The sequence below is a fragment of the Ascidiella aspersa genome, chromosome 1, assembly GCF_963924565.1.
Source record: "Ascidiella aspersa chromosome 1, kaAscAspe10.2, whole genome shotgun sequence".
NCBI lineage: Eukaryota > Metazoa > Chordata > Ascidiacea > Phlebobranchia > Ascidiidae > Ascidiella > Ascidiella aspersa.
Window position 1 is genome coordinate 8,905,904 of NC_139447.1, and position 15,446 is coordinate 8,921,349.

The window sequence follows — 15,446 nt, forward strand, 5'->3', positions numbered from 1 at the left end:
GGCCAACTTTTATACATATTTTAATATTTCGCGTTTCCACATTAGTTGTTTTAGGGAGAGCTCACAGATTTTCATGTATTTTATTAGTGGGCGTTTCGACAATAGTTGGTTTAGAAAGCTTTCAAAATTTAAAAAATGTATGATATACATAATATTCTCTTTTAAGATAATAGTAAAACCAGTACTTGAAATTGCCCCTTAAGTTAATTAATGAGTTTTACAAAACCCCCCAAACAAATTTTGTTTTAATAAATCAACACAAAATTTCTAAATAGTCGACAAATAGACAAATTGCTTTTTCATAAAAGTAACAGCTTGAAACCGCCCGCTTCCTTGCTTTAAAAAATATGTAACACTGCCGTTAAAAAGTTAATATTATTTTAGTTGGTAACCCGAAAATAACCCGAAATATAATATCTGTGTTGAGAGAACATAACCTGAAAAGGTAAATTCTCAAGCGCTATATTTTTGTTATGACTTCGACAGTAAAAAGACTATGCGTTTTTGGCAAATTGTACTGTTTTTGATCGTCTTGTTGTTGTTCATTTATATCACCGTTTTATTTACTCTAACACTGTATTCGCTTCAGACAAGTCTGTACGTGGTTCAGTCACGTTCTTCGCTAATCGCTGATCATATGTTTTTGGAAAGTCAGGATCATCGGCAATTGGGATGACTAAGACTTCCTCTCTCTCCAATGAACGTGAGTGACATTGAAGGGAAGTTTATGCTAAATATCGCATAAATAGCGGCTTTGGTGGAACGTCTCTTCACTTGATTTGTTGCAAAGCAAAGACATCAAGGTAAGATGAAATCTTAACCGTTGTTGGAATGCGATGCGAAAGTGAAGTCACTTCGAACAGCAAAGCTAGTTGTACGATGGCTGGGAAGGCTTTTGAGCCCTATATCGCTCTTCACTAAAAGCACTCCCAAGTGCATGCAGGTTTTGCTAGCTTTCAATGTCAAAGCGTGCGTAGCATGAGTTGTAGTTCTCATAAACCCTTAAGTTTTTCACTTAAGCTTACAAGCGCATGGAAGACGACACGCTCCTTTACCTGCTTTTGCTCAAAACTAACGGGTAGCCTACCTAGTGTTAAGGATGTGATGTAATAACGTGGAAGTGGAAGCTCTAGTCGACGAGCTAAACAAATCATCATAACTGTTTTGTATCATTATTGTGATATTTTCAGATGAACAAGTTCCTTCTCTTGGCACTTCTCTTGGGAATCCTACTCATCACAGTTGAGAGCGGCGACGCCTCGCGTTACTACTATCGTCGTCGTCGTCGGCATGGTTGGATATACGGGAGGCGCAGGTCTTATGGTGATGCAGTAGAAGATGATGATAAAGTAGGCCTACATGAAGAGGTTCAAGAGGGTAAGTTTTCAAAACTGCAATAAACGCCGTTTAATCCATAATATAAACAAAATCTGAGTGTTCTAACAATGCTTATGATAGTTTGATTTTCGTATAAACGATATTTTTTGAAACTTGTTGAATAATGTAATACAGTTTTTCGTTCATGAGTGCCACATGATTGTAGATATTTTTATCTTATTATCTTATTTGTTTTTCTAAATAGTAAAACCTCTAGCAATAATTCTAAATTATTTAGTTTTATATGATCGATGAAATGAGTGTTGGCTAATTTATACTTGTTTACGTTTTTAGATGATTTGATAGAAGAGTAGTATATGCAGGTAAATATACCATTTTTCGACTTATTCACTTTTGAAATTATTCAATTTAGTATACTAAGGATAGGCCTAATAATTGCTTTTGAAAACATCGACCTATTTGTGTTTTCTTTTATTTTTTAGACGAAAAAGAAATCAGCGATTGGGGATTCACCATCTTCAAATATTTCGCCTTGATTCGTCGCAAAATAAAATTTAAAAACGTACTAAGAGATGTATTTTTTCAGATGTAACACAAATCACAGCATATAGAAATACAAAATATATATTCACCAAAAATGACAAGTTTTTTCATATGAGAAAAAATCTAAAAAATGTATATTATATGCAGTGGTGGGATTCAGCCGGTTCGCACCGGTTCCATAGAACCGTCTCACGAAATTGTATGAGATCAGCGAACCGGTTAGCATGGAAACATACAATAAGACCTAAAAAGTAACAGTACCTAAAGCAGAAAAAAAAGGCCCGTGGCTTTTTTTTCTTAAATTACATAGGCTAAACGAAAACAATGGCGAGTTTCTACATGTTGTTTGTATCGTAAACATTCTGTCCAGGGACGGATATAGTCATGACCACCGCAATTCTATTTTTAGCTTGTTTTATAGACTAAAAAGGAATATGTTCACGCGTTTCGCGCGAATCTTTTCGCTTTTCCCGTATGTTCCACGGGATTCTTTGGCATCTTTAAAGACAAATAGCGTTCTCTGCACTGTGGCACTCTTTCCAACGAAAGTTTAACAAACTTGGCCTAATATTTATATATTTTTTCCGCTTTGGTCGAAAGTATTCCGTCTTTGAAATATGAACGAAATACCGAACGTTTTCTACTCTTAAATATACCGATTCACATTTTGTCAACCTAACACATCGGTAACTTAAAGCCTCAAAAAGCAAAAAAAACATTGTAAGTTTTTTGTGCAAAATATTTTACGTCTAATCTTAACTTTGGGTTAACGCGCCCCACAACTTGATAACCGCCATATCAAGCAAAGTTCATTTATTAACTGTGATCAATGTGTGACGCCCCCTCTAAATCTAAATTAAAACATTTTGAACCAAATAGCCGCGATTTCTTTGCGCTTGGCGCGATGTCTTGTCACCTTCAAATCGTCTACAGTTGTACATTTGCGCACAAATCCCAACGTAATAACATGGTATTTAGCTTGGTTTATAGCGTCAAGTATGACGTCATATTACGTAAATTTGAGATCCTATTTGAGAGCTGGTCCCCACAACATTTTGTTTCGCATGCGGCCCGCGGTAAAAATATTTGTCCACCCCTGCCCGAGATTGACCGGCGCCATTAGAGCGCCGCTGTTTTGGCACCGAATTTTTGGCTCTGTTTAGGCCCTTAGGGTTATTGGTGGGTAATCGGTGGGGTAAGAAAAAGGTTAGAGTGAAAATTGTTAGGTGAGTTAGTGATATACTTAGGAATAGGGTTAGGAGTTAGGTAAAGTTTTGTTTAGGCCTAATGCTGACCATTTAGAACTTATTACGACCGATTTAGGACTTATTCGGATTTTATTAGGTATCATACTCCTATTTTGGTTTTATTCCGAACTGTGTTTCATTGCGACGTTCATGATGCTCTTATTTCGGTTTTATGGACTAAGTCTGTTAGAATTACTGGTTACTGTCAATGGATTTTTGCATCTATCCGATACACCGATTTTTAAGTGTTTTTTTTTTAAATATGCAATAGTCAAGTTTCAACGTAACAGTTATACATTGTAACAGTTATACAATTTTTATAATTGTAGTATTTTTCTTTAGTGATTGTTTGTCTAAGAATCGAATTGTTGCGTAATAAGTACAAGTATTCAGACGACCACTGAAAAATAGACTTTTTGTAACAGAACCGGCTAAAAAATATGCTTTTTTGTAACAGAACCGGCTAAAAAATATGCTTTTTGTAACAGAACCGGCTGAAAAATATCACTTTTGTGAAATAACCGGCTGACAAAATATTTGAATCCCACCACTGATTATATGTATTTAAGATATAATTATATAAGTATATGCCAACTGTTAGGTTGAAGTACGATCAAGGTTGCATTCGAACCCCGTTTAAAATTACAAACAACTCTGTTAATGTCATCTTTTTCAACGTTTACACAAAATGTTATTTCTAACAGTCTGTCCCCCTAAGCTGAATAGTGGCATTGTAAATGATAACTCTCATCAAATTTGTTTAATTACGTGCAAAAAGTAATGAAATCCATGAAAATGTGTCACTCATGTTCATTGTAGTTAAGGGAAGTCTTAGTTATTTCAACTGCCGATACTGGCTTTGCAAAAAATAAATATAAACAGCAATACACGTGACTCTAACGCGTTCATTCCGTTTAACATATTGTAAAGCGCAGGACCGGATTAAGGTTTTCATGGACCTGGGGCTGTATGGTAGTCAGAGGCCTATGGGTCTATTTTCATTCTGTTTACTGTTCCAACCACAATTAATATAAAATAACACTGCTTTATTCACCTAAACAGATTCAATTAACATGTTTTCATAGCTTTACATAAAGCAATGCTGTGGATAACTTCATAGCTGTCTATTTTTTCCAAAATCTCGTTTTTAATACATAGTGGAGCTAAGAAATGCAACCTGTTTTGGCCCATAGAGTAGACAGGGGTCGGCAACCCTTTTCTAGTCGCGGGCCAAAACCAAACTCAGAAGATTTCTGCTGGCCTCACAAAAAAAAGCAGAATATAAAAATTCTTAACAAAATATATGTCCAATATTGTTGTATACGTTTTCCGTTGTTCCGTGACGCACTTTTTTCACGGCACAACGGTGATGAAGCACTAATCTAGTCCAAAGACAGCATTAAAGGATGGTCATTCGCGCGAAGCGCGAAATTTTTTGCAATTACGTAGTTAAAACAGTCAAAAAGTATGTGAAATGGACTCTGTCTAATTTGTCAAAGAAGCGGCGGGCCGGATGAATTACATTCGCGGGCCGTAGGTTGCCGACCCCTGGAGTAGACGAACGCATTTTGATACTCTTTTAAGGACCGAAAATAAGCGTTCGCCTAAACAATTGGTAAGCATTAGATAAAAGCTTAATGCAATAGACACGTTAGAAAACGCATACATGAACTCATATTTCCTAACAAATCTAAACATTTCAGCTCCTTTGCTACTTTCTACGTTAAAATGGTGTTCTTTTAGCAGTAAAGAAGAATGAATCATCTCTTCAGACAGTGATTTTTCCAGATCATCTGGTTAAATTACTGAAGCAAAGTTTTGGCACACTCTTTAATATTACAGTTAGATTTGGTATATAGTTCCGCCAGAAACGGAAAAAGCAAACACGAGTCTTCTTTAAATCTGTTTGGTGGGTCAGGTGATGTGTTTCCAGATTTATCCTCGCTCACCAATCGCACTTTTTCTCTTTTCGAGATTCTTGCTTTTTCCCAACCACTTTTGTATTTTTTCATATTTTAGTCCTATGTGTAATTTAACATGAAACATGACTTCGTCAAACCTTATACTTACATCACATTCTAAAATGTTTTTGTAACACTCCTCTGCACAACAAATCCTTTTAACGTGGCCTATGAGGCTTGTTACCTTACGATGCATGCTGGCACAACATCGAAATTATTATTTGAAACATTCACGATTTTTAGGTATTGTCACAGTCTGGCTGAGCTAAACATAACTTAAGGTAGCTCATTGTGGTTTGTTGATAACTTCGGTTAGTCATATTTGATAACTTCGGTTAGTCATATTAAGTTGTTAACGGTGGGCCTATTTTTGTTGGTGGGCCTGGGGCTGCAGCCCCCTCAGCCCCCGCCTTAATCCGCCCCTGGTTAGGGTACATGTCAGATAAAAATACATTTTAACTTTATATTGGCAAATCAATAGAAAAATAAACATGGGAAATTAGCTGTGTGAATGTGAATTTCCCACATGTTAAATGGGGGCGAAATCCAAGTGTCAAGTTAGTGTTGGCGACTAAATATTCGATGAAAAGGTTTTTTGCATAATTAACATACTGCTAATTTTGCACACGGGACAGAGAGGACTCGTCTTTTGAGATAAAATGAGGAAGTTAATAACTTCCAGTCTGAACCATACGGTATGCGCTAGAAAAGGATACATTGAGAATAATGCTGCAATTTGCAGCTGCAAGATTAGCACCGACCTTTGTTTTGCTAAACGCTTTACTCGGCAATGTTCGGTTTATGAGTAAGATCTGAGCGTTGTGTAAACCGATTTAGGCTCGTGTAAGGATGTATCGTTGCACAATTTGGAAACGTCTTTTTGGACAGGAACAGATTAAAAAAAAAACAACTTCTATGTTACTAAATTATCAACAAACTGAAAAATTATTTCTTCAATAACCTCAAATTCAACTCTATAAACAATCTTTTTGACTTCGTGACAATGCATTTCTCGGATTGAACAATGGCCGGAAAAATAATAATTACAAAATGCAATGAAAGTCCTTTTCGCCTTTTCAAAAGCCTTTCGAAAAGGGACTTAATTATTACGGAAATTTAAAATTTGTAACAGTAGGCCTACGTTCGTTTTTCCTTGGGCAGTTGAAAACTAATAAAATGGTCAAAAATACTTTACTATGTTGATGTGATCAAATGAAAATAACGAACAAATCTAAAGCACTACGGCAATATGCTGTAAAGACAATCTGCAAGGATTTGTTTTGCAGGAAATTATGCTCAAAGAAGAGAAGAAAATTCCTCCTTGGCGCAGAGTTGAGGAATGAACTTCCTCTTCTCTTTTATGATTTAGCCATACTTACGCTTTTGTGTTGTTGTTATTCTAGGAAGTAATACTGAAGGACTTCCTCAGAAGGGTGTTATGATACATAACGAAAGAGAGAAAAAGGTATTTCAAGCAAAAAAGCAGAGCGACGCCTTTTCAATACGACAACTGCTCCATCTTTATTCCGCCGATTTCGTAAAATACAAAATTTCCAACCATTAGATATAACATACAGCAAAAAACAATGATTGGTCTTATGAAAAATCTTACTTTATTAAATTGAGTATGAAGGAACTTTATTTGAGGAAGCATTGCTTCTTGATGTTTCGAATGCTGGACGACCTCTAACCATAATAAAAAGCACAACTTTGAGTTTATTTGGCTTATATTATAAGCATTATAGTGGCCCCATATTTCTCTCCGCCCTGATGTTTGATACATCCTGATTTAGAATATTGAAAAACCGTTTGGGCAAAGTTCTTAGCAAGTTTGAGTATGAAAGTTCGTCATAATTTTTGTTACTTTTTTCTAAAGTATGACATGTTAGACCATGATTATCTATTTTGCCTGTACATTTTGTGAGTTTTTGGAAAAGCACTACTTTAAAAATCAAAAACCTAATGTTGCTTTCTTCTCGCGGTTGTGTGTTGCAGCATTTTCACAAATTTTGCTCGGAGGAATCTTTCCTATTTCTTCTTTATTTAACACTCCCCTCCTCAATCTTTACATCCTGGAAGTTAAATTGAGTCATTTGGCAGCATATTGCCCGCTATGCAGATATTGCTGAGATTGGGCGCTCTAACTTTATTGCTGACTTGGGCCAATATATTGGGGCATTCCGAGCAATAACAGCAGAACATCTCTGTAATATTGACTAAACTTGTAATGCGGAAGATCAGGACCTTTGATTTTGCTATATTTAAAAAAAAAGTTTCTTTTAACAGTTGGATTTGAGATTTATTGACCAAATCATTTTAGAGTTTTTGATAATTTTGTCAAAATCATTTTTAACAAGTATGTGGCCAGATGGAATTAACAATATTACTTGCCAATGTATGTTCATTGTTTTGCAAGGTGACCAAGGTGATTTAAAATATTACGCGTGTAGTGTAACATACAATACGAGTGTTGTACTACTTAAAAACTTGGAAATTCACTTTGGGTATGCTTTATTACCAAAAAAACTATTTAAAACGTTTTCAGTCAGTGCTGATATCGTTATCTGATGAACTTGTGAAAAAAGTTTTAGGTTCAGTAATTTTCCACTAAACCAAACTCAGTAGCTGTTTGTGAATCTGTTCCTGTCTGATAAGATAAACGTTTCCTAATCGTGTAACGATACATCCTCAAACGAGCCTAAATTTATTTACACAACAACAAAACCTTACTCATAAACCAAAGCAAAGGTCGGTGCTAATCTAGCAGATGCAAATTGCAGCATTCTTTTCAATGTATGTTTTTCTGGCACTTACCGTATGGTTTTAACTGGAAGTCATTAACTTTCTCATTGCATCTCAGAAGACGAGCCTCTCCGCCCCGTGTGCAAAAATAGCAGTATGTTTGTTATGCCGTGAAGGCTTAAACCGTTCTTGGCAACATGGGAAACTTAGTTGACAACACGAACGTCTCACTTGGATTTCGCCCCCATTTTACATAATTATGGAAAATTCACATTTACACAGATCCCATGCTTTTTAATGTTGATTTGCCAATATAAAACAGGTTAAAATGTATTTTATCTGACATGCAATGTTTGTGAAAAGAGCCAGTCAAGTTTTTTGGAAAACGAAAATAAACAAACGTTAAAAAGTGTATGAATTAAAGATATTGAAAGGTTGTTTTTTTGATACATATTGTCGATATTAATGCCACAGTACCGGTAAGACAAAAAATAAGATGAAATAAACTCATAAATTTAAAAGTTGGTCTCTATGCTAAAGTGAAATTCAATGCTGGCCCAACGCGCTTCACATAGTGGGTGAGATCAAATTTAAACGACAAAAAACAAAACAAGCCAGGCAATATGCTGCAAGGGCAGAGTACCGGGAAACTATTCAAAGCGAAGAGAAGAAACCTCTCCTCCTTGCAGATTTTGAGCAATAAACCTCTTTCGCTCTAAACTGATTAAGGCAATAACATCCTTAAAAATCGTATGGTAATTTTACTTGGCGCTCTAGTGTTTTGACTATTGCGGGAAGTTATACCATTGGATTCCTTTAGTAGGATATTAATCATAATGAAGAAAGCCATAGGCTTACTCTTTCTTTCTATTAGGAGAAGTATTTTGTAGGGAGCAGGAGAATAACGCTGTGTGCAAGGGCTCACCATATCTTCCGAACGGCATTAATGAAATGACCTAATTGTTAGTTTTATCTTCGAAAGCATTATGTTTGGTTAACCACATTTGGCCAACTTTCATACATATTTTAATATTTCGCGGTTCCACATTAGTTGTTTTGGGGAGAGCTCACGGATTTTCATGTATTTTATTAGTGGGCGTTTCGACAATAGTTGGTTTAGAAAGCTTTCACAATTTTAAAAATGTATGATATACATAATATTCTCTTTTAAGATAATAGTAAAACCAGTACTTGAAATTGCCCCTTAAGTTAATTAATGAGTTTTGCAAAACCCCCCAAACAAATTATGTTTTAATAAATCAACACTATATTTCTAAAGAGTCGACAAATAGACAAATTGCTTTTTCTTGAAAGTAACAGCTTGAAATCGCCCGCTTCCTTGCTTTAAAAAATATGTAACACTGCCGTTAAAAAGTTAATATTATTTTAGTTGGTAAGCGAGTAATAACCCGAAATATAATATCTGTGTTGAGAGAACATAACCTGAAAAGTTAAATTTTCAAGCGCTATATTTTTGTTATGACTTCGACAGTAAAAAGACTATGCGTTTTTGGCAAATTGTACTGTTTTTGATCGTCTTGTTGTTGTTCATTTATATCACCGTTTTATTTACTCTAACACTGTATTCGCTTCAGACAAGTCTGTACGTGGTTCAGTCACGTTCTTCGCTAATCGCTGATCATATGTTTTTGGAAAGTCAGGATCATCGGCAATTGGGATGACTAAGACTTCCTCTCTCTCCAATGAACGTGAGTGACATTGAAGGGAAGTTTATGCTAAATATCGCATAAATAGCGGCTTTGGTGGAACGTCTCTTCACTTGATTTGTTGCAAAGCAAAGACATCAAGGTAAGATGAAATCTTAACCGTTGTTGGAATGCGATGCGAAAATGAAGTCACTTCGAACAGCAAAGCTAGTTGTACGATGGCTGGGAAGGCTTTTGAGCCCTATATCGCTCTTCACTAAAAGCACTCCCAAGTGCATGCAGGTTTTGCTAGCTTTCAATGTCAAAGCGTGCGTAGCATGAGTTGTAGTTCTCATAAACCCTTAAGTTTTTCACTTAAGCTTACAAGCGCATGGAAGATGACACGCTCCTTTACCTGCTTTTGCTCAAAACTAACGCGTAGCCTACCTAGTGTTAAGGATGTGATGTAATAACGTGGAAGTGGAAGCTCTAGTCGACGAGCTAAACAAATCATCATAACTGTTTTGTATCATTATTGTGATATTTTCAGATGAACAAATTCCTTCTCTTGGCACTTCTCTTGGGAATCCTACTCATCACAGTTGAGAGCGGCGACGCCTCGCGTTACTACTATCGTCGTCGTCGTCGGCATGGTTGGATATACGGGAGGCGCAGGTCTTATGGTGATGCAGTAGAAGATGATGATAAAGTAGGCCTACATGAAGAGGTTCAAGAGGGTAAGTTTTCAAAACTGCAATAAACGCCGTTTAATCCATAATATAAACAAAATCTGAGTGTTCTAACAATGCTTATGATAGTTTGATTTTCGTATAAACGATATTTTTTTAAACTTGTTGAATAATGTAATACAGTTTTTCGTTCATGAGTGCCACATGATTGTAGATACTTTTATCTTATTATCTTATTTGTTTTTCTAAATAGTAAAACCTCTAGCAATAATTCTAAAGTATTTAGTTTTATATGATCGATGAAATGAGTGTTGGCTAATTTATACTTGTTTACGTTTTTAGATGATTTGATAGAAGAGTAGTATATGCAGGTAAATATACCATTTTTCGACTTATTCACTTTTGAAATTATTCAATTTAGTATACTAAGGATAGGCCTAATAATTGCTTTTGAAAACATCGACCTATTTGTGTTTTCTTTTATTTTTTAGACGAAAAATCAGCGATTGGGGATTCACCATCTTCAAATATTTCGCCTTGATTCGTCGCAAAATAAAATTTAAAAACGTACTAAGAGATGTATTTTTTCAGATGTAACACAAATCACAGCATATAGAAATACAAAATATATATTCACCAAAAATGACAAGTTTTTTCATATGAGAAAAAATCTAAAAAATGTATATTATATGCAGTGGTGGGATTCAGCCGGTTCGCACCGGTTCCATAGAACCGTCTCACGAAATTGTATGAGATCAGCGAACCGGTTAGCATGGAAACACACAATAAGACCTAAAAAGTAACAGTACCGAAAAAAAAAAAAGCAGAAAAAAAAGGCCCGTGGCTTTTTTTCTTAAATTACATAAGCTAAACGAAAACAATGGCGAGTTTCTACATGTTGTTTGTATCGTAAACATTCTGTCCAGGGACGGATATAGTCATGACCCCCGCAATTCTATTTTTAGCTTGTTTTATAGACTAAAAAGGAAAATGTTCACGCGTTTCGCGCGAATCTTTTTGCTTTTCCCCGTATGTTCCACGGGATTCTTTGGCATCTTTAAAGACAAATAGCGTTCTCTGCACTGTGGCACTCTCTCCAACGAAAGTTTAACAAACTTGGCCTAATATTTATTTATTTTTTCCGCTTTGGTCGAAAGTATTCCGTCTTTGAAATATGAACGAAATACCGAACGTTTTCTACTCTTAAATATACCGATTCACATTTTGTCAACGTAACACATCGGGAACTTAAAGCCTCAAAAAGCCAAAAAAACATTGTAAGTTTTTTGTGCAAAATTTTTTACGTCTAATCTTAACTTTGGGTTAACGCGCCCCACAACTTGATAACCGCCATATCAAGCAAAGTTCATTTATTAACTGTGATCAATGTGTGACGCCCCCTCTAAATCTAAATTAAAACATTTTGAACCAAATAGCCGCGATTTCTTTGCGCTTGGCGCGATGTCTTGTCACCTTCAAATCGTCTACAGTTGTACATTTGCGCACAAATCCTAACGTAATAACATGGTATTTAGCTTGGTTTATAGCGTCAAGTATGACGTCATATTACGTAAATTTGAGATGCTATTTTAGAGCTGGTCCCCACAACATTTTGTTTCGCATGCGGCCCGCGGTAAAAATATTTGTCCACCCCTGCCCGAGATTGACCGGCGCCATTAGAGCGCCGCTGTTTTGGCACCGAATTTTTGGCTCTGTTTAGGCCCTTAGGGTTATTGGTGGGTAATCGGTGGGGTAAGAAAAAGGTTAGAGTGAAAATTGTTAGGCGAATTAGTGATGTACTTAGGAATAGGGTTAGGAGTTAGGTAAAGTGTTGTTTAGGCCTAATGCTGACCATTTAGAACTTATTACGACCGATTTAGGACTTATTCGGATTTTATTAGGTATCATACTCCTATTTTGGTTTAATTCCGAACTGTGTTTTATTGCGACGTTCATGATGCTCTTATTTCGGTTTTATGGACTAAGTCTGTTAGAATTACTGGTTACTGTCAATGGATTTTTGCATCTATCCGATACACCGATTTTTAAGGTTTTTTTTTCTTTAAATATGCAATAGTCAAGTTTCAACGTAACAGTTATACATTGTAACAGTTATACAATTTTTATAATTGTAGTATTTTTCTTTAGTGATTGTTTGTCTAAGAATCGAATTGTTGCGTAATAAGTACAAGTATTCAGACGACTACTGAAAAATAGACTTTTTGTAACAGAACCGGCTAAAAAATATGCTTTTTTGTAACAGAACCGGCTGAAAAATATCACTTTTGTGAAATAATCGGCTGACAAAATATTTGAATCCCACCACTGATTATATGTATTTAAGATATAATTATATAAGTATATGCCAACTGTTAGGTTGAAGTACGGTCAAGGTTGCATTCGAACTCCGTTTAAAATTACAAACAACTCTGTTAATGTCATCTTTTTCAACGTTTACACAAAATGTTATTTCTAACAGTCTGTCCCCCTAAGCTGAATAGTGGCATTGTAAATGATAACTCTCATCAAATTTGTTTAATTACGTGCAAAAAGTAATCAAATCCATGAAAATGTGTCACTCACGTTCATTGTAGTTAAGGGAAGTCTTAGTTATTTCAACTGCCGATACTGGCTTTGCAAAAAAATAAATATAAACAACAATACACGTGACTCTAACGCGTTCATTCCGTTTAACATATTGTAAAGCGAGTAAAGTATGGGAGTAAATATCCTGTTGAGTTTGTTTTCCCACAAAACGATTTTTGACAAGAACAAACAATATGTTAACATTAAGAAAATTCTAAATCGTTGACTGACAAGAACAACCATCGTCAGTAGTGCTTTGTTATAAACAAACCCTTTACAAATAATAGCATGTAAAGCCTCGCTGTGTGAAACGACAGAAATGCGGACAACAACAATATATCACAACAAACAATACATCGAATTGTTATTTTCGCAAGGCCTTAAGTTAAGAATTGTTAAAGTAAAAGCCGCAACGGCAAATTTTTGTTAAACTGAATGACAAATTTAACGTTTTGTATAGGTGGTTTTATCAAACTGAAATAAAGAAAGAGCTATTATGAAAACAGTTATATATGAAAATCAAAGCTCCCTCATCTAACGCATTACAAGTTTTCGTAAAATAAGTTGTTTTGCTGTCAATGTTCGGAGGATGTCAAAAATTGGCCCGATTCTGCAAGTTAGTTAGAGCGCCTAATCTTGGCAATGTCTGCATAGCCAGCAATATTGCTACAAAATGACGCAATTCACCTTCCAGGATGTAAAGATTGAGCAGGGGCGTGTTAGATAAAGAAGAAATGGGAAAAATTCCTCCGAGAAAAATTGGTGAAAATGCTGCAACTTGCAACCACGAGCAAAAGCACTAAGGCAATATGCTGTAAAGACAATCTGCAAGGATGTGTTTTGCAGGAAATAATGCTCAAATAAGAGAAGACAATTCCTCCTGTGTGCAGAGTTATAAACTTCCTCTTCTCTTTGATGATTCAGCCAATAAACTTACGCCCTTGAGTTGTTATTCTAGGAAGTAATTCTAGAGGACTTCCTCAGAAGGGTGTTATGACACATAACGAAAGAGAAAAAAAAGTACTTCAAGCAAAATAGAAGAGCGACGCGAGTAAAGTATGGCAGTAAATATCCTGTTGATGTAAATGCACAACAAGGCAGAATTCAAACTAAGTATTGAATTCTTATCACTGCAACTAAAGTAGAAACGCGCAATATTAAAATATGTATAAAACTTAACGAAATGTGGCTAACGAAACATATTGCTTTCGATGATAAAATAAACAGTTAGGTCATTGCTTGAAGGCAGTTTGGACGATTTGGAAAACCTTTCAACACAGCGTTTTGCTCCTTGAGGATTAATTATTCATCCTGAAGGAAGAAAGACTATCGCTTTATTTATGATGATTAATATCTTAGCGACGGAACCTTCTGGTTTAGTTGCCCAAAATAACCAAAGCGCTAGAGCGCCAAGTAAAACTAACATATGACTTTTTAAGGATGTTATTGCCTTAGTCATTTAACAGCGAAAGAGCTTTATTGCTCAAAGCTGCAAGGAGGAAGGTTTCTTCTCTTAATTTTGTATAGTTTCCTGCAAATAAAATCATAGCACCCTACCCTTGCACAATATTGGCTAGCTTTTTTTGCTTTTTGTCGTTTAAATTTGATCTCATTCACTATCTTAAGAATTTTGAACACCATTGAATGTCACATGAAAATTGAGACTAACTTTTAAATTTCCTTGTTTTTTAGGTTTTGTCGCAAAAATCAAGTATGAAAGATAATGCTTTATTTTTATGTCCCGGTGTGGTCGTTGTGCAGACATACTGGCATTCTTACCCACTACATTTGACGACATGTAAAAACAACATTTTTTTCGAAGTTTTGTTATTTTAGTTTTTCACAAAACTTGAGTGTGTCGCTTTACAAACGATAGGCTACATGTCAGATAAAAATACATTTTAACTTTATATTGGCAAATCAATAGAAAAATAAACATGGGAAATTAGCTGTGTGAATGTGAATTTCCCACATGTTAAATGGGGGCGAAATCAAAGTGACAAGTTAGTGTTGGCGACTAAATCTTCGATGAAAAGGTTTTTTGCATAATTAACATACTGCTAATTTTGCACACGGGACAGAGAGGACTCGTCTTTTTAGATAAAATGAGGAAGTTAATAACTTCCAGTCTGAACCATACGGTATGTGCTAGAAAAGGATACATTGAGAATAATTCTGCAATTTGCAGCTGCAAGATTAGCACCGACCTTTGTTTTGCTAAACGCTTTACTCGGCAATGTTCGGTTTATGAGTAAGGTCTGAGCGTTGTGTAAACCGATTTAGGCTCGTGTAAGGATGTATCGTTGCACAATTAGGAAACGTCTTTTTGGACAGGAACAGATTAAAAAAAAAAACAGCTTCTATGTTACTAAATTATCAACAAACTGAAAAATGATTTCTTCAATAACCTCAAATTCAACTCTATAAACAATCTTTTTGACTTCGTGACAATGCATTTCTCGGATTGAACAATGGCCGGAAAGATAATAATTACAAAATGCAATGAAAGTCCTTTTCGCCTTTTCAAAAGCCTTTCGAAAAGGGACTTAATTATTACGGAAATTTAAAATTTGTAACAGTAGGCCTACGTTCGTTTTTCCTTGGGCAGTTGAAAACTAATAAAATGGTCAAAAATACTTTACTATGTTGATGTGATCAAATTAAAATAACGAACAAATCTAAAGCACTACGGCA

The 15,446-nt window shown here is 35.5% G+C and overlaps 2 long non-coding RNA genes across 2 annotated transcripts; both read left to right on the forward strand.

The window, feature by feature from the left end:
- The first annotated feature begins 787 nt into the window (after nt 1-787).
- Nucleotides 788-1,922, forward strand: LOC146167091 (uncharacterized). Its single transcript, XR_014501003.1, has 4 exons — nt 788-803; nt 1,191-1,377; nt 1,672-1,700; nt 1,821-1,922. It is a non-coding gene; the product is annotated as an uncharacterized LOC146167091 (long non-coding RNA).
- Nucleotides 1,923-9,626: 7,704 nt separating this feature from the next.
- On the forward strand, nt 9,627-10,770 carry LOC146167092 (uncharacterized). Its single transcript, XR_014501013.1, has 4 exons — nt 9,627-9,640; nt 10,028-10,214; nt 10,509-10,537; nt 10,658-10,770. It is a non-coding gene; the product is annotated as an uncharacterized LOC146167092 (long non-coding RNA).
- The last annotated feature ends 4,676 nt before the right edge of the window (nt 10,771-15,446 follow it).